Here is a 19,511-nt window from a genome sequence, read left to right on the forward strand (position 1 = left end):
CACCCAGAACCCCCCACCTCCAGGAAGTGTTTGCAGTAAGTAGTAGCCCAATGTAGGACAAGTTTTGTCTGTTATCATCTCCTAAAATCCATTTACATTAACCCATGCCAAGAGGTTTTGTTTTCTATGCTTCTGAAACTGCTTCCTAGAGAAATCAGAATCTTACCTTTACATATCTTCTGGAGAAGTTTCCTGGTGTACTCTGAAAATCCTTGAGGTCTATGTCAACAGCCACTCTCTTCCTCCCAAGGCCTTAGAAGTTGGAGAAATCCCAACACCTGCTGCTACCACTGAGTGTCGAGGCTAGGAAAGTTTTAGGGTTTGGACAGCAGGACCACGGAGCCACAGCCAAAGCTCGGGATGCCTTAGCAACTGAAAGCAGGTGTAGAGGGCTCTGTGGTACCCAGCACAGAGCTCAATTGTAGCAGCAGGGGGAGGAATATTCCCCACCCTCACAAGGGTTTAGAGGCAGCCAACCAGGGACCACGGTTCTGCCAAGGGGCAGTGCCAAGGAGGTAGAGACATGACCAGCCAGCACAAGGCCCTGGGAGATGAGCAGCAACCAGCACAGACACAGCTCAGGTAGCAATTGAGAAGAATCACCAAGGTTCCCACCAGAACACAAGAAGCAATGGAGAAGTGCAACAAAATACATAGGGGCAGCCATTCACGCATCCCACAAAAAGCCAAAACATGGATGAAGTTCTAGAAAGAAAAGTGAGGGACACATGTTATAGCATGCCTGCTGTAGTGACATTAAAATTTCAAAAGTCGCATGAGATTACTATGCCCTGTCATTGCAACCTTTATATTACATTAATTTATAAATGTAAAAAAAAAAAAAAGAAAGAAAAGAAAAAGAAAAAGAATCCCAGGAAGCTGGTCCACAGGCAAGAGGTAGAAAGGTAAAGCTGTCTGGAATTGGAAGAGAAAATAGGAAGACACAGACATTAAACTCAATTAGTTTTTTTTTTTTAAAATCTTCTTGAGAAAAAAATTACGTTCTAATTGTTCAACACATATTTCATCAAGTGCTTCACTTTCAACCAGGGCCAGATGAGGGTGAATGGGGAGTTTGATGAAGACAAGAATTTGATAGAAAAGAGGCAGGTATCCCAGGAGTGTTCAAGCTAGAGAAGAGCAAGAGCTGGAACTAAGAAAGGGGAAAGGAAACAGAGGGAGGGCGAGTGTGTCAGTTCAGTGGCCTGAAGCTCTAATGTACAAGACTCTGTAGACGGCCTGTGCCTCACAACACTGCACTTTCCATGAAGGTGCAGAGAACATGATACCTAGGACGCATGGCTCTTCAATTCCCACAGCCTTGAGGGGCTTACACTGACCCGGGAGAGCTAGATCAGGCAGGAGACAGATGTCAGGGTAACTCTGCTATGGTAAGCTAGGTGAAACTTAGAAGTTAAGTATAAGCACGAGAAGCTGTTAATTATATCTAATATACAGCAAAGGAAAATGACTGAGATAGTTAAGGCATTCTGACTTTTTAAAATTAGAGGCAAGTTAACTATGCAGAGTATTTTAGACTTGTTTTGGACATTTGGACGTAGGTGTGAAAGGACCCTACTATGTAACAGCAGTTACATGTGAGTAACTCTTCACACCGTATCAACTTCAAATTCAGAGCAACTAAAATCTAATACTGTTTCATTTAGTCGGTATATAAAAACCCAAGTAATTTAGTGATGATTTAATAATCTTTTAAAAACAGAAGTTAATTCCCTTTCTTGTTTCCAATATACACAGTTAACAATATATGAAATGAACTCCTTTATTTGAGAGAAAGTCTATCTATGTCTGGTAAGTCAACAAAGACCAGCTATTGTTATAAAATAAACCAATACTATAATATAGTCAACTCTCAATGAGCATTGGGACTTTTATAAAGGGGGATGATAAATAATCTCAATTACTTTTTTTAAAAAATTGTTACCGTGTGCGCGTGCGCGCGCGTGCGTGCGTGCGTGCGTGCGTGCGTGTGTGTGTGTGTGCGTGTGTGTGTGTGTGTGTGTGTGTGTGTATGTGTGTGGTGTGTCCATGGCATGTGGAGCCACATCCACATGTGCCATGGTATATACAAGGAGGGCAGAGGATTTATATGTGAAATCTGTTCTTCCACTTGTTTGTAAGTTCTGGGAATGGATCTCCAGGTTTGTAGAGTAAATATCTTTTGTACACAAAGATACTGTGCAAAGCCTCAATGTTTCCCCATAACAACTTTGCTTCAGTACACTGACTTGAATGTAGTCTTAACATTTCCAGACATTGTACCACTGAGGTAGGCTTAAGAAACAGTGGATGAACCCTGACATGAACAGGAGGGAAGGCAATCTCTACCATAATGTGGTCACCTGACATTAAATTTAACAGATCAATTTTACTTTGCATTACTGCATATACATTTTGCAATCCCATCTAAATAAAGCAATAACAATAGCTTGTTGAAGCAAGTGGTGATCTAACATGGGAAAATTAATGTATTTATTTATAAACCTTTTTAGTCCACATGTTTGTCATTCAGTAGAAACAAAGAGTAGTTGTTTTGTACAAATAAAATGTGCTAGTAAATAAGTTAAAACACGAGATGTTTGAATAAATGTGAAGCACTAAATACTCCTAGCAAATGCATTAAAACCTATATCCCAGCACCACCTACACAAACCATAAGGAGGCAGAGAATGCTAATGGTGAGGTGCGTGTGCCAGCTCGTAAATGCTGAAGGGCCAACCTTGCTAACACTGAAAAGAAATTTAAGCATGTTTCTTCCTATGTTACTTGCCAGAACCTTTACTATTTAAGTTCTCAAATGTAATTGATACAGTTTTTAGAGAATATGCCTTAAACATCTATTAACGTAAGATGATTATTCTAGGAAATTTTGCAGTCTATAGACTTGTGAACATTTAAAATTAGTATTTCTTCCAATTAATGAAATACAGGGGTAATGGGGAGCTTATTAGCATCTGAGATGAATTATGGTAAATATACCTTTATATCAAAATGAACTCTATTTTGAAGACAGAAAATACTAGCTCACTCAGAGTATTAATGCATAAATAGGACAGTAAGAAACAGCCTGTACAACTATCTGATTCATATAAGCATATATTATAATAATCTTCTTACATAATTATCTCTGTTTGAAAATAACCTTTCTGGCAAAAATCATGCATATCAAACAATTTCATTTAAAATCTACACTCAACTAGGATGAATAAAGCAGGAGTACATTAAAAATGAAAACAATTACTTTCATCTAAGAAAGCATAACTGTATCTTAAGTAAAGGACAGATGAAGTAGAGACTAGTACATTCTATGTGAACTATATCCCATTTGCAGAACTGTCAATCAGTTTGAGAAGCAGCCTTATGTGTGAGTAAATGCCAGCTGTATTTATGAAGTATAAGCAGGCTACAGATCAGGGCACTAGAGTGTGGAACGTGCTCCCAAAGAACACTGCCTCAGAGGCTCTCTTCCCAAGGAATCCCGCAAAGCTAGCCTGCCTCACATTAGCTTAGTTAATTGACTTCTAATTTGCCTCATTCACTCCCCAGCATCCACTCTCAGACAACTCCATGCTTCATCATTAATAGATAATATACCTTTTCTGCTTGCCAAGGTGGCGCGTAAAGGATCCAAGATGGGTCCCTTAACCAAAACTTCTTGTGTAACAGCTATGGAACTGAGAGTTAGGGGTCTGCTGGTCAGCCATGCTTCCACTCCTCAGTATCTGCAGCAGTGGGTGGCAGAGTAGCTGGAGTACACTGTCAGATCCACACCCAGCAGGGTGCTAGCAAAAACATTCTTGTTGATTCCACACCCACATAGACTGCCCATGTGTTAGCACTTATCCCACACCAAGTGTCAGGACAGGTGCCTTCCTGTGATCATACGTAAATCTGCTCTCCAAGGAAGTGATACAAACACTGTTACTCTGAGATACTCAGTTTCCAATTCTATACAGAAAATGGCTCTCAAAGGTTTATATTATGGCAACCTCACTAGACCTTTTATAATTTTTTTTTATTCGTCCTCACTCCTAGTACACAAATTAACTGCCCTAAAACCTGTTACTGAAAAAAAAAAAAAAACTTAGCTCGTAAAATAATTGCTACTCAGAGATTTTGCTCAATTTTAAAATACTACTCTTATCTCCCTTCTGGCATAGAAACAGTTTTCAAAGGTTACTATTTTCATTGTACAACACTCTTGACTACATGGGGAGACATCAGTTCTTGTAACTTTTACAGAATGAGCAATGCTTCTCTATTTCTATATTTTATTTCTATTCTGATGTTATTGATCCTTTCTTTTCACTAGAATATGATGGGACAATGGCATGTACAAGCATTAGCAAAGTATTTAGATGATTTACTAGAAATCCAATTCTAGACATAGAAAAGATAACTAGATTTATTTCTTAGGAATTTAAAAACTTCAAGAGGAAATGAAAAAAGATTAATATATGCCAGTCACAGACTTATTAGAGAATTATGAACACTAATGCATGAATTCTCTGCATAATAGAAAACTGGTCTTATTGGTGAAACTGCAAATTTGTGAATCAAGGCTCTTGGCATGTTTCTCAACACAGCAAGGTGAATGCTAGATGTAAGAAGTGTCACCTAATGTCATAATCCTGGAAAATCAAAAAAAAATGTAGACTTTGGATGCACCTGCAACACTGAATCCTTCTTCCATCCTCTATAGACTCTTAAAAACTGAGTACTAGAGCTCTTCAGAGTGGGAGTAATAAATACTATGTCTAGTCAGAACCACTGCGGAAAGAGGATCTGCTAAGGTCCACTTCCTTTCAGAAACATACAAATATGAATATAAATCTACACAGGTGAACATATTTCTCTCACATGTTTTATGATTGTCAGATGTTAGGATGTCAAGAATGTATCTAGTGGTCACATGTTTCAAAATAGATCCTATCTTTGTGGCCCCGCAGGACTAAAGCATCGTTATGGGCAGTGCCTGCTCTGCTGGAGAACCACCATCGCTGCAGTCATTCTTACATGTATTCCCAGCTCAGCCCAAGGATTTGACTAAATGCAAATTTGACACAATGCATTCAGACAGAGCTTAAGAAATTAAAGGGCCATCTCATGAGATACAAGCTGAAACCAACTTTGACCAAGGGCTTCCCTGAATATTCAGGAGCTGAAAGGACCTTCCTTGAATGAGCTGCTGCAGACAAATGACTACCAGACCAGACAGTTCAAACCATGTGGCCAGGTCCCTAATGTTAACAAAATTAACACAGAAGTCTACCTGTTTCTTTCAATGGCTGTAAGCCTAACTAAGGCTATTTTGGGCTAGTTATTGCTTGTTTAGGTAAAACTAAGCAGAAGAATCTATGAAAACTTTAGGAGTGTATTCTTTTGATGAACTTCCCCTTGGTTATAATTTAGTCATAAGCATTAAGAAATACAGCCACCAGGCAGCATCTACCAACAGTTTATTTAGATGCCTATGTGGACTCCCTTCAAGTGACATACAATGTAGAGTTTATTTATTCTCAATTATTTCTGAAATCAAAATAAAGGAGGTAGAGAGTTCTCTCATCAACTGTTCTCTGCAGAAACCCTGGATAATGGTGTTGATATCACATAAAATGAGCTTGATTTATTCACCAGCTAATAACAAATTTAAATCTGTTCCAGCCTCTACTTGGAACACCAAATTTAACAAAAAACATATGCTAGAGAGTATATTCTTTCATATTGTTGGTGAGGGAAATAAACTAACTGCATAGATTTCTTGCATAAGATAGATAAAGGATTTATTCTATATGACACATCTCATGATGAGGACCAGGTTGATATTGAACTTTTGAGATTCATATCCATGAACAAATGATTTTATTATCTTGGCATCAGTGAAGTGATAACTAGGAGAACCCATCAGTTATTTATGCTGTCACACACACACACACACACACACACACACACACACACATATATATATATATATATATGTATGTATATATATATAGTTTTTCAGCATATCCAGAACTTGTTCAATCTGTCATATAATTATAGTTATTTCTTGCTGATAATAGGGGCAGGGCAGTGGAGGTGTTAAGATTCAAGCCTAGTCATGTAATATTTCACAAAACAAAAGAAAGAAAGAAAGAAAGAAAGAAAGAAAGAAAGAAAGAAAGAAAGAAAGAAAAGGAAATTGAGAAAAGTCAGCATCTGTAGACAAATAAGCTAACCTCTGAGATTCATCAGCTATTACTGGACCCATTCCTTCTACTCAATTCCTTGAGTAGGCTTCCTATGAAAACAAATGTATTAATGACAATTAGAATAAGTAAAGAGCACAGGAGTCACAGCAGGTGAGTTTTTAATGCACTTCTGTTGTGGTCAGAGAGTACTTGGGGACAGTGTGGATAGAGGTGCCCCACAGTGCCATGTGGCTCTACGGGAGCCTGTACTAGCGCGAGATAAAAGGTTGCCAGTTTTTTAATATTTATCACAACACGCTTCCACAATAGATAAACAAAGATTCCCCCAATATTTAATATGGAGCGAGTTGTGGGAGCACCGGTAACCTGACAGTGAGAATGTGTAACCATGTAACATAGACCCCTGAGTCATTTGTCCTCACAATTTTATGCTTTAAATAGAATTGGCTACAATCCTTAAGTGACTTAGGATGGCTTCCTGTGTCCACACCAGGACAAGGGAAGACTTTAGTGGCTGAGAGAGCATTTGTCTGCTCCAGGTTAGAAAATGAGCATTTCCCTTTCTATTATGCACGGGGCAGGGGAACAGGAAGACTTAGCTCTTTAGTGTACTTTTAGTGTTTGCATTACCTGGTTATTTTGTTAGAGGTTAGGATTTACCTAAGCAAATTTAGTTCACATGAACAATGGAAGTATTGTAATTGGTAAAAAAAAAAAAAAAGCCAGCAGATCAGAATGGCTCACTGCATTCTGCAGTTCCCTGAGTACAATGATACAAAATTATATATATTCCATATAGCTATACTGAATAAAATGAAATCTAAAATCTCTAAATTCACTTTTCTATCTGATCCAAATATGGACTACTTGTTTTTACTTTTAATTGAAAAAGGTATGTCTTCCCAAGTAGTGCAGATTGTGCCCTGGTATCTAATTTTAAAAGTTTTTGACATAATTTATAAGAATTGCTGAGATGGACAAGTATGAATCACATGTCTATTAAATATGGATATATATGTAACACAACCAACGACCTCACCAACTGGAATAAGGAAGAGTGTCCCTGGCTAATATCCATCTTTCTTGTAAGGGAGACATATGTCATTTAAGCCAGTTGGGCCATACTTGGCTAAGGAATCTACTAATAAAAAAAACAGCATGTCATGTGAATTTTATATCCCGCATCCAGGTCAGTCCGTTATTGTTGCCTGTTTTTGAGGCAGGTACCTTATTATTCACATTAGAGGACTCAACAAATTCAGATTCTGGAATAGCTCTACTCCTTTTACTATGAATGGAAAATTAATAGAACTTCAATAAAATGCATGCACACACACACACACACACACACACACACACACACACACAGAGTTTACTTTCTGATTTCCAGTTGTATAGTCTGAAGTACCTTTTTATAAAACATACAGGTAACAACTACTAATACTTTTAAGAGCTCACAGAAATAATTCTTGAAATATTTAGGGACCAGTATTTCTTAAATTTTTTCTGTATAAGCAAAAGTTGTTTCAAAGAGCACTCACAAACAAGCCACCCAGAGCACTTCTATTCACATGCAATATACATCTGAATGGACAGAGCCTCAGCTTGTGGTGGAAGACAGGCTTTTTCCCCAATGATAACCAACACAGCAGCCTGAGCTAAGCCAGTCAGCTCTGCTGAGGACCACCAGCAGCAGCCTTTTATTTTAAATGTCTTTAAACTCAAACCTAACATTTTCCTACTTTTGATCTAGTCACTGCTCTTGAAAACTTTATACTTGTGTCTTTGATGTTGCTGGCATTACCTGTTTTTCCAGTATGGCTCCCAAGGGGTTCAGTTCGCATCTGCACATTAGACAACACCCTGCTAGAACTACTCTTCTTCCACCCCGCCCCCTGCCACTTTTCCTTCTAGAAGTGACTAATCTTCCTGTTGTGCTCTGTCAGTTCTCCTAGAATTTTTTCAGTGTTGTATAACATTTACTTTTGCCAGTTCTTTTTGGAACTCCTGTCTTCCTGGGACTAGCCTTGCATTTCCATAGTCTGAAACTATCCTGACCTATGACTTAGTGAACTTTGTCATCAACGTGTGTGCTACTCATATGAAAATATTTCTCCCAGTCAAAACTATTTGAAGGACATAGATATCCATTTGTAGACCCTTAAAGTTAAATTCAGCTAATGCTTGGTGTTAGCAGAGACCACAACCAGTTTTCTGTGTTTTCCCCTCTTTTAAAAGGTCCAGAAAAGGCAAGCCAGCAAAGGATACAAATACCATGTGATTTAAAATATCTCTTCCCAATATTTCTCTGTAACATCATAAAACATGTGTATATGCGATAAAAAATTCAATGTGATGTGTCTATATTGTCTACATTCCTATTGAGAAATAAACTTATGCCAAGAAATTATACTCTATTTTAACCGTGATTGTAACGGCTGGATTATGGTACCTAAACATATGGGTAGGAACTACTTCTGGACTGTAGCAGATATCAAGAATGCCATCACTGTTTAGTGCATGCTAAAATCGACAGAACAGTTACATCCCGGGGCTGCTGAGACAGCTGCTGGTAGAAGTACGTGTCTAACGAGCCTAGTGCCAGCATTTGCCGGGGTCTAGTCTCCAGAACACTGGAGAAGAGAGCTCACCCTACAAACTAGCTCTCTGTTCCACACAGGCACACCTCGGTATAACCAACTACACACGCATCACCTAAAACAGTAATAATAAACGAAGTAAGTTCTTAGACAACTACATTTCTAATAAAACAGAATCATAAATGCTAATCCCAGATTTCCATAGCACACTACATGTTTACTATCCAACAATTATCTTAAGAACCCCAAACTTCTCTTGAATATGTACAAAATACACATTATAAGAGATAACAAAACCACTAATATTTCTTCCTTATTTCCTAAAGCTAGAAGCCAACTGAAGCTCAGATGTCACCACATGGAAACCCATGGGCTCTTCCCATTTGCATAGTCTGAGGGGGATTTCCAGTACTCTTGACTCTAATTTTACTTCTTCAAAATTATTAGTTTAAATGAAACTTCCTTTACAGTAACACAGGCCTTAAATAATCATTTCTGTTTCTCTCGGTCAGTGGCAGTTACTCATGATACTAGGCAATATGGCCAAGGAATCTGAAGTCAGCTAAAACACTCTTAAGTTTAAATATCTATGTCACCAAATACTAGAATAAGGAATACCAGATTTACATATGGAATTTTTTTGCATTTGTCTAATGTTTTTCATTTTCATCCTGAACACAAAACAAACCCAAATGGAGTCAAATCCTAAGGAATACATGTGTGCTAAACAGAAATGAAATGTCAGAGGACTCCTGATGCCATGGGAAAGTAATGCTACCAAAATAGATTATCAAAGATTAGGAGAAGCAATTCAAAGATGTTTTCCCAAAAGACAAGTCTTGAAATGTATTAGAACAATTTAATGGAGCCTAGACTCCATAGAGCTAGCGTAAGCTTCCAGCCTGATCCTCCAGCTCTATTTCTGCAGTGCCTGGGATGCCGGGCCCAAGGTTAACAGGATAGCCCATTAGCCACTAAGAAACACCATAACCTAGAGTAATTTGAATTTACGTGAAATTTATGTAGACCTTTTATTATAAGATTATATTTGATTTAAAAGTTGATAAAATTCATGCATATCCCCAATGTAATACAAATTACATTGCACAGTGCATTATCATAAAAGTAAAGAAAAGCACTTGTTTAGAAATTTTCTAGTAATAATGTAGGAGGAATTGCATAATCGAAAGCCATCCCTTCGTACTCCTTAAAACATATCATGGTTCTAGAGCATGATCAACAATGAAGTAAAAATACTGGGTCCAACCAACCCTTGGTCTTGACCCAAGGGTCAAGAAGAAATGATGAATTTCAGTATCCTCAGTGGAGATAATTGAAATTATGCCTTTGGCTATGATGAAATCACAAGTATACAGGACCTTGTAGAAAGGATTATCTCACAAAAGCAAATGACATTAAAAGCAAACTCAACTGTGGATTCAATTTCTAGTATGCAAAAAGTAAAGAATATAAACACTATATAGAAGCTGTTGCATTTATAATTTTAGACATTTTACAGGACAGAGGCTTGAATTCTTTAGCAAATAAGGGCACATGGGGAAAACAGGAAGCAAGAATTGTTACTCTAGCTTCAACATTCAAATGAAATATAAAATGTTTGTTAGAGGCTGTTGTGTAAATCACACACACACACACACACACACACACACACACACACACACACACACACACACACACACACAACTGAATATGATACTAAAAGAAACCAACTAGAGATTAGCAAGGTGAAGTGAGACTAGCACGTTCCCCTTTTGGCATATGGCAAATCTGTTGCTGACTTATTACTAAATCTGTTTTTTAAAAACCCACAACTGATCTAACAGAATCCTCTGTTCAGCTGGGAACTAAGAACAAATGTGATTGATTATACTGATACGCTTATTACATTTATACGAAATGGTGCCTCTGAGCTTCATTAATTGTCTGTTATATGAACATTTCTTTGTTTTTGTTTTTAATTCTCAATAGTATTACCCTAAAACTTTATGGGGTTAATTTAATTATTGATTTACACTCCTAATGCTTATACATGGCAAGGTAAAAGTTATGTTTTCAGTTTTCTGCATTAGGGATAAAAACTCACAAATGTGATTAAAGAGAAAAAAAATCAATCCATAATGTTGCTGTCTAGGCTATAAAATAATTCAGCCGATCTCATTAGTTAAATCAATGTATTTTCCATTCCGACAGTTCAGATTGAGAACAGAAAGCACATATATGATTTTTAACATTGTGCTACTCCAACCTTTAAATATGTTATTGATATTGTTTTCAGGGTTGACCATTTGGTATTACATTACCAATTGGTACCTTTTCCCCTGGGGTAGATTATTTTTCCTGCTCTCAACAGACCTGTGTGTGTGTGTGTGTGTGTGTGTGTGTGTGTGTGTGTGTCTGTGTCTGTGTCTGTGTCTGTGTGTGTGTCTGTGTGTATCTGTGTGTGTAAAACATTATACAGACTACACAGATCATATTTATAAATTAACAAACACACACAGAAGCACATCAATAAAAAGAAAGAGTCCATAAGTTTACAAAGGGAGGGGTACATGAGCAGGTTTGGAGAAAGGAAGAGGAAGGGGACAGTCATATGACTATATCTAAAATATAATATTAAGATATTACAAATATTTCTAGAGTCTAGCAATACTACCTGGATCTTCAAAACTGTGAATGAATAAACTTCAGACTAGGGACTAAAAGGGTCTCTTAGGAAGAAATTGAAATATCCAGATTTTTAAAAGAAAAAACAAGGGGTTGGGGATTTAGGTCAGTGATAGAGCGCTTGCCTAGCAAGCGCAAGGCCCTGGGTTCGGTCCCCAGCTCCGGAAAAAAAAAAAAAGGAAGAAAGAAAAGAAAAAACGAAAATCCTCAAGAACTTAAAAGTAGATTTGACTGAATTTTCTGTTACAGTTAATACACTCCCTTGCCAAACCTCACAACTACAGTCACAATACAAAGCATCTCACCGGCCGGTGAAGAGGAGCATTCCAGGATCCACCACTACCTTTTATTTTTCAACTTTCAAGACTAGAAAAAAATATGACTGGCTCCATAATTAGCAGCAACTGAAATCGATGTAGTATGAAGGCCTTGCCCACACTCATCCCCTTTGAGCACACAAGGAACAAGGGCTCATTGTTCTGAGGTAGACAACTACCGCACAGCAAGGAGAAACGGCTTATAAAGCTGTATGTTCGAAGGATTTCAGTAAGATTTATCTCCTCTGACAACATACACAGTAAGTAAGCAGGAAGCATGGACAGTCAAGGAACAGGGAGATGTACTCGAAGGGAGATAAAAACGGTGAGGGTCCTTCACGAGAGGCGGGAAGTGCCCAACATACCACAGTGTTCTGGTGAGGACTGCAGTACCTCCAGCTACATACATAATTATTCCACTCTAACCCTTAATAAGCCTCAAGTGCTAAATTTTTAATCCATCTTGATGATCGTTTTTTAAAGTGGATAAATGTAGATGCTCCAGCAGCAGATGCCTAAGTGCAGAACCGCTGGCACCAATACTCATCTGGAGTGGTTCTACTCTAGAAATGGTCGTGATGTACACAGCATGGCTTCTATCATATGTCCCTTAAGGGCTGTGAGCATGTTAAGGACAGAAGCAAGTAAGCACCTAGCAGGCCCTGAACACATTCTATGTCTTTGGATTTCCTCTTCAACTTTAAATGAAAAAAATAATAAAAAAAAAAAAACTTGAAACTATAAAATGTCTGGACATAGAAGATAAAACTTTTTTTCTATTATTACAATATGGAGAATTTTGTGTGTGGCATAGATATGTGAATCTCCATTAAGAATCATATTCCTCTTCTATTCTGTATTAAAGGCAACAGTGATATAATTGTAGTCTGGATTCTAGATGTTATTCACATAATGTAACAAAACTATTAAAGGTGTTCACTATGTTCTCAACATAGAAACAAAAGAAAATGAGCCCTGATAATGCTACCATTTCCCCATGTGCAGCTGTCAGAGGAGAAACACCATTCTGTATGAAAGCCCCAGAGTTTCTCCAACAACATATCCATGAGCAGGTGCTAATATTCTTACCCAAATGTGGGTCATGCACTTACAACAAACAATTTATCACTCCACAGAGACCTGAGGTGTAAAGACAGGCAACGTGGTAGAACCATACGAGCACCCCCTCAGTGCAAGATCACATAAACAATAGCATGCACCTAAGAGGGGTTGTGATCCAGCAATTCCTTCACAGAATGAAAAAGATCCTCCACTCCACTAGAACCAGTTGGAGATGCGTGAAAGCTTGCAGAGAATGACATATGTATGCTATAGGAGAAAACTCCTCCACAACAGGGGCTACCCTCCTTAGAGAGGAGATCGAAAGCTGCACAACAATAAATTCCCTAAAGCTGAATTTAAAATAATTTATGATCAGCTAAAAATTATTGGCCATGATTAAGAAAAAAATGTTACTATCAATTCAATGAATGTATAGGATATCCCAGGAACCGCATATACAAAGGTTATTAAGGGAAATTTGGTAGTCTTCAAGGCCTTAAGAGCTTATGAGAAAAAATAGGCAGATTGACGATAAAATTCAACACAGTGTAGCCTCTTCTATAACACATAATATTTAAGGAACGTGGAAGAAAGAAATATCCACTTTAAGAAGCAGTCACAATTGGTAGCTATCACAATGTGGGGGCTTTGTGAGGAGGACACTGAAGGTTATTCAAGTGAATTGCTGTCCTAAGAGTTTGACAAAAATCAAAATGGCATTCCTTAAGAATGTACTGGTCGCATAGAATTCAACATTCTAGATACCACAAGCTGATATTAAAAAACTTCTAATGTTCACATGTATAGATAATGACAGATACATAGATACATAGATGGATAGACAGATATGTATGTGTCTATATCTATGCATACATTTGTTTGGAGAATTTGTTAAGAAAAAATATGGGATGAATTTTGATTCACACAAGGCATGAGACTATATAAAAAAATTCTCAGCTAGACTGGACCTAAGAGTGACTTTCAGCTCTTAAGTGTTGATGATGCTATTGTCATAAAATGAAGACAGTGTCATCAGGTTTTTTATTTGACTTGGCAAGTATGCATGTTTCGAGGTCCTGGTGACCTTGACAACTTTATGAACATAATTAAGCCTGTCCCTTTTCACTCCTTGCTAGGCTAACATATAAAGTGGGTGTGTCACATGGCCTCATTCCTTAAGCCTCTTCTAATTATAATGGCAGCAGTCTGCGGTTCACTTGAATTTAATGCTGAAAGTGGCAAAGGAAAAACTCATCTGTAGATACTAAGCAAAACTCTTAAAAATCACATGAATAACCTAAATGCAAGGAATAGCAAACCTTAAGCATAAACCAAAAAAGCTTAGATTCTTTTCTATCACCTAAGTTTTCCATCCTAAGGTTTATTTTTTACACTTTAATTATGTTAAAGTCTGATTACTTAATTTTCTATTAGTTACTCTAATAAGGACTTCATGCAGCCAGTGGAATCTACTTTTCCTTCTAGGTTACTCCAAAATCTTACTAGTCTCTTCTCTAGTAAAATAGTAGGGCAGGCTATGTAACACATGTGAAGTCCTGACCAGATACTGAAAAATACAATAATTACAAAAAGCTAACAAGCTTCTTATAATTTAACAGCTCACTGTAATCTGTTATTTTCTGAATCTGTATTGATTTATTGCTATTTCTCAAATTGGCTTAATAGCGGGTCACAGCTCAGAAATGAGATAGCAGCTTTTCCTTTCCCAGACCTAAGCACTAATGATCAACCTGGGGTCTAAATCCATCAAGCTCACGCAGAGCACTAGTGTGGCCGAATAGCCTCTGCTGGACAATGCATCTTTAAACCTACTGAGGATAAGATCTGTAAACCCACAAGCAAATGACATCCAATCGATCAAGCCCTATTTTAATTCAAATGCAGTATTGACCCAGACAGTGGAAGAAATTTACAATAACTTTTTACAGCTAAAACACTTTATCTTTCTACTTATGCTGATATGGCTTTATTTATGTTATTAGAATGTAACACGCACTTCATGAAATAAAATTTCCATAGTTCCAACATGACAACCTAACTAAAACTGGTAATGAATGGTATTACAGAACTACCTGCTGGGTTTCATGACCTATTCATCAATTTTAAAGGCATTAAACAGGATCCTTACGGGAACGTTTTCAAGATAAATACATTTTACTGCTAAAATTGAGCTCAAAGTTCATGTAGTTGGAGATTTTTCCTTTTACCCCAATGCGAATCTGCTTTTCTCTGGAACAGTTACTAAGAGAAATACTTTCTCAACTCCTTATAAACATGACATCCTTGGGAGGTGACTCTCCAAGGCATTTGGAAGTTGTCTGGCCCATAGCATCCCTCCTATTCTCTCTACCTTTAAGATAAGCTATCCCAAAACTCCTGCTAAAATTCCTAGAAGGGCAACTCAGGCCAATATTTAATAGTCATTTCAAAAATTTGGTCACTTTTCAAAATTTATACAGTTGTCAAACAAGTCAGGGGCAGCAAAAGGCTGTGGGTCAGAATGCCCTGGTACATGTAAGTGTTCTGCTTCAGTTCAACCAAAGCAAATTAATCTCAAAAACATCAAAGAAAAAAACTGGGACCATACTGTCACTTAGGATTAACAAAGCATGCCTTTATTCAGAGAGAAGACAAGAGAGGGAGTGTAAGCACAACCATATGCACATCTACTACTGATTTTATCTAGAGAAACTTGGCTTCTGAAAATGTTTCCTTAACACTGCTTTGCTTCATACCTAGGAGCTGATGGGATGAACAAACTTTTCCATGAATTGGAGCCAAGTGAGTTGTTAGAATAAAAAGTGATGCTCATTAGCAGACACAAGTGACCATAGTGGCCTTCTAAGGTAGCCTTCCTATATAAAGAGAGTTGAATTACCTAAAGTTTGGGAGGTATGGAGATGGCTCAGTCAAGGGGAGTATGTGTCTATACTTGAGATGCACTCATGAGACATAGATGAGCAATCTGGGACATGTCTGCTAGATGTGGAAACCAAATCAGAAAGTTCTAGGTTCAGTGACAGACCATTCCTCAGTAAATAAATGGAGAGTGACACACAGGTATAAAACTGGCCTCCATAACTGTGGCTTTGCACACTGTGCACATGCACCTGCACACCCAAGCAGACAAACACATGCAAAGAAAAAGTTTGGAAAATCAGATTACCAATGTCAAAGAAAATAAGTAAAAATTAGTCCTACCTGTTTCATTTGTTAAAAAACTTACAAAACAGGAAACAATCCAGTAAGTAAATAAAATATCTCGTCTGATCCCCAACTTAACCCTTAGCTTAGTTTTCTATTTCTACAACACCTCAAACATTAACACACTTGCGCAGCTCAACTTCCTTCCTACTATAGATCTTATACCACAATTTTACCGTGAAACTACTCTTAAAGACAAGTGAGATTTCCTCAAGGAAAAGAACTGAACATGTCATGGTGCTTAGACCATTGACTTTTATAAGAAACATGGAAGGGAGATTTCAAATTTTATGCATCTGCTAACTAAAAACAAATTGATTACAGGCCTCCTGGCAGGTTTGAACAACTAGAGAATTGAAAATAAATTTTATTTTTCCTGCCCTTAGAGGTACTCCTCTGCTTTTTTCCTAATAGTCTCTCCACACACTAAACATCCCAAATAGCTTATTTAATTAAAAGTCTACAGGCAAATCCATTGAATACATATCTGAACCCCCTTTCACATTAAATAATGAAGTTAACTCATTGCTATACACAAAATCAATACAAAACACTGCAGCCTGGGCAATAACCAGTAATATTCTTACCAAGAACGCAGTGAACACCTCATACTTAGGATGCCATTGTAACTTTTACATATAATGCTGACAAAATAAGTAAATAAACAATAAATAAATTTATGGATTCTTCTCTTACCCAAGTCACACCATAAACTTATGAGTTAGGTTAAAACCTTTGGATGCCTTGGGTTATATTAGTACCTAGCGCCACTTCCCTGGCAATTACAAGCAAGTACAAAAAGGAAAAAATGAAGTTGGAGCAATCAGAATAGCTTGGGGTACTACCTTTACACCATGAAAGAGGGAGTGTAGACAGATCTAAGGTTTATACCTCACGTTATCAGAAACCCTTTGGAATCTAATGAAATCCTGACGGAATCTACAGTTTGAGGTATACTCAATAAAAGGAGCAAAAAAAGAAGATAATAAAATACGAAAGGAAGACTTGAAGTTGATGCTGTTTTGTGCAGGAACTTTGCTGAATAAACATATATTTTACATTAACAATTATGGATTATGGGGCTTGGGAGATGACTTCGTGGTTAAGAGTCCATCCCACTGTTGAAAGGACCCAAACTGTGCTTCTAGCAGCTACACTGCAAGATGCACAGTCATCTGAAGCTCCAACTCTGGAGATCTAATAAATACCTCTGGTCTCTATAGATACCTGTACTACACATGTCCATAACCAAATGCATCACACACACACACACACACACACACACACACACACACACACACACGTATATGTATGTGTGTGTATGTAAAAATATGTGTATACATATACATACTTATGTAATTAAAAATAAAATCTTTCAAACACACGAGTCTTTTAGGATGAAATCCACATATTGCATTTAAAATGTAAAACATAAATTAATTATTGTATAACAGCACAGACCTAAGAGGCATTTATATTCAATAGGATTAAAGTAAGAACAGATGATTATAACTGTTTTCCATTCATAGATAACTACATTTATTAAATGGATTTTAGGAACAGATAGAATTTATTACACTAATACTGCCACATTAATGTGAAGTTGTACATATGCTCAGTTTGAGGATTGTTTCCTGCTCATAAAGGGTAAGTAAATAAGCTACTATGTAAGAGTACACATTTCTACTGATCTCATAGAGGACATTTTAGATTTCATAATTAAACAACGCACAGTAATCTACATACAGTACAATATTCGAAACAGTCACATGTATTCAAGGTTCCTCATACAAAGGAAAATGATATTTCAGACTGACTACCAACATTCAGACAAGAACAATATGAATGCCTCTTATGTATAGTATATCCATATATCTAGTGATTTATATGATATAATAGATTTTTATCGAATCTTCTCAATCCTTTGAAGCATCAAATTCATGTTCTAAATGAGAAAAAAAATAGCATGAGACAATAAAAAGTCTGAAGTCACAGGAACTTCTCTGCAATAAAAGGCCTGGCTGGATCTACTGTCTGAGCTTTTACAAGGTCTTGTCTGTGCCATAGAAACCAGGTTTTGTTGTTTGTTTTGTTTCTAACATATGGCATATGGCTTTGTGTGGTCATTCTGAGGATCCACATTTAACTAGGATTCCAGAGGCAGCAGGAGCGTCTAAGTGTGGACCACTGGTGTTCACTTTCTCATTGCTCTTGGCATCAATATTTATTGGCAATAATAGAGTTTTCAGAAAAAAAATTCACTCCAAGAAAAACAGAAAGAAGTCCAATCTAGACACTCAGAAAACACCAAAGGGAACAAGACAAGCAAAACTCAATCTATAGCAAATTAATAAAGGAAACAGACAATCCAGCAAAATGAAATCAAAGGACAAAGAATATCACACACGTTTCCCTATAATCTAAGTAGAGCTCTAGAGAGAAAGTCAGTTTGGCATATCAGAATCCTCAATTCTATGCGGCTTCTCATTTCATGCACAAACATCTCTAATTGGCTATTTGTGGAAACTGGCTAACAGAGATGAGCTGCTGGTCCTCTGGGGCTTGCAAGGCTCTTGTCCCACCAACTCGTACTGCGGAAATGAACTGCTCTGGGAAGACGCGTGTGTCATCATACTGTTCAACAACAGCACTAATATCTGATCAATATATCTTCAATAAGAGGTCAGGATTACAGTGTTCATTAAATCTCTAGAAGCATAAGAATTTATTTCATATTCTAAAACCCAGAGCTTTTAGCACAACATACTCTTTCTGCCACATCTTGTATAAAAATGAAATCAATTCTTTTATATATAGTTATTTTTATTATATTTAACCGTGGTACAAGAATCTTAAAGAAATATATATATATGTGTATATATATACTGTTTTAAAATATTTAATGAAATTATTTATATTATATGAAAATTACTTTGGCATGAATAGTATAGTGATTTAAGTATTGAAGCTACACATAGAATAAAATCTTTAGTCCTAGATAATTTCTGAAATATCCTATTAGAGTCATAAATATATAAATAAAACCCATGACAGGAAGATGTTTCAGGAAACAAAGATTTCAGTTGTTTCATCTAAATTCTAACGTCATGTTATATACATGGAAGATTTAACAAAGATTTTGAAGTACGTATTTTGCTGAAGAACATATTTTGCTTCCAATATTATAATTCCTAGAAGAACTACAAAATAAGATGAACTTATGGTCTCGTTCAGAATGATAGCAACAGTTGTATGGACTTACACATCAGTGAATAAAAAGAGATTCCATTTTACCCAAAAGCTCTAAGGACAGTGATTAACTGAGAGGCGTCCTTATCGACTGCCCTTTCACAGCACTGGCAGGCAGGAACACCGGTGTGTCTGTTCTTCATTTTCTAGCAGGAACTGTT

At 37.1% G+C, this 19,511-nt stretch overlaps 1 protein-coding gene across 14 annotated transcripts in view; it reads right to left on the reverse strand.

Moving 5' to 3' along the window:
- Window positions 1–19,511, reverse strand: part of Mbnl1 (muscleblind like splicing regulator 1) — a 143,913-nt gene that overhangs the window by 86,225 nt on the left and 38,177 nt on the right. Inside the window, exon 1 of one of the 14 annotated variants that reach the window (XM_032898329.1) lies at window positions 167–818. The exons of the other annotated variants lie outside the window; for them this stretch is intronic. The gene's annotated coding sequence lies outside the window, so the exon portion shown is untranslated. Of the gene's footprint in view, window positions 1–166; window positions 819–19,511 lie in introns of those variants that run through there. 14 annotated transcript variants of the gene reach the window in all.

Source organism: Rattus rattus, chromosome 3, assembly GCF_011064425.1.
Source record: "Rattus rattus isolate New Zealand chromosome 3, Rrattus_CSIRO_v1, whole genome shotgun sequence".
NCBI classification, from domain to species: Eukaryota; Metazoa; Chordata; class Mammalia; order Rodentia; family Muridae; genus Rattus; species Rattus rattus.